At 45.9% G+C, this 1,138-nt stretch overlaps 1 non-coding gene across 1 annotated transcript; it reads right to left on the reverse strand.

Annotated features, from left to right (window-relative positions):
* Window positions 1–392: 392 nt before the first annotated feature.
* LOC128064252 (U6 spliceosomal RNA) lies at window positions 393–500 on the reverse strand. The gene has a single exon (XR_008200969.1). It is a non-coding gene; the product is annotated as a U6 spliceosomal RNA (small nuclear RNA).
* Window positions 501–1,138: the final 638 nt, after the last annotated feature.

Consider the following 1,138-nt stretch of genomic DNA (forward strand, 5'->3'; position numbering starts at 1 on the left):
TTTGGCCTTTTATTCTTAAATTTCTATCTGTAGTCAAGATTTCTGTTCTGCTTGATAGTTCTAATCATAATCCCAAAGCAACATGTCCAAAAGTGTACTCATCATCTTCAAATTCCCACTCCTTTTGTCTTTCATTCCTTACCTTTTCAAAATGGCTTCACTATATAACCAATTGAAGAAATATAAGAATCCTTTTTGAACCTCCAGTCCATGTTCAATTCATCAAGTTCTGTTAATTTTACTTTACAAATATCTTAAATTCAACCACTTCTATCAATACTGAAGTGGGCAGTCTGTCCCTTCTCCAGTGGATCGTCGGGACCAAGGAATTGTACCAGGGTCTCCTGCCTTGCAGGTGGATTCTTTACCAACTGAGCTATGAGGGAAGCACCAAAAATATGGACTATTTCACAGATGTGCATGTCATCCTTGTGCAGGGGCCATGCTAATCTTCTCTGTATGATTCCAATTTTAGTATGAAAGTGAAAGTGAAGTCGCTCAGTTGTGTCCGACTCTTTGCTACCCCCTGGACTATAGCCTGCCGGGCTCCTCTGTCCATCAGGAATTCCAGGCAAGAATACTGGAGTGGGTTGCCATTTCCTTCTCCAGGAGATTTTCCCAACCCAGGGATTGAACCTGGGTCTCCTGCATTGCAGACAGACGTTTTACCATCTAAGCCACCAGGGAAGTCGTGTATGTGCTGCCAAAGCAAGCACAAGGGCGTGTTGCCTCACTGTCGGGGAATCTAACCCCTGGTCTCCTGCATGACAGGCGGGGATCCTCACCACTATTCTAATGAGGACGGCAAAGTCGCTCAGACATGTCTGACTCTTGGCAACCCCATGGACTGTATAGTCCATGGAACTCTGCAGGCCAGAATACTGGAGTGGGGAGCTTTTCCCTAGTTCATGGAATTCTCCAGGCTAGAATACTGGAGTGGGTAGCTTTTCCCTAGTTCATGGAATTCTCCAGGCCAGAATACTGGAGTGAGTAGCTCTTCCCTTCTCCAAGGGATTGTCCCAACCCAGGGATTGAACCCAGGTCTTCAGCAATGCAGGCGAATTCTTTACTAGCTGAGCCACAAGGGAAGCCCAAGAATACTGGAGTGGGTAGCTTTTCCCTTCTCCAGCAGATCTTC

The sequence above is a fragment of the Budorcas taxicolor genome, chromosome 18 (assembly GCF_023091745.1).
Source record: "Budorcas taxicolor isolate Tak-1 chromosome 18, Takin1.1, whole genome shotgun sequence".
NCBI lineage: Eukaryota > Metazoa > Chordata > Mammalia > Artiodactyla > Bovidae > Budorcas > Budorcas taxicolor.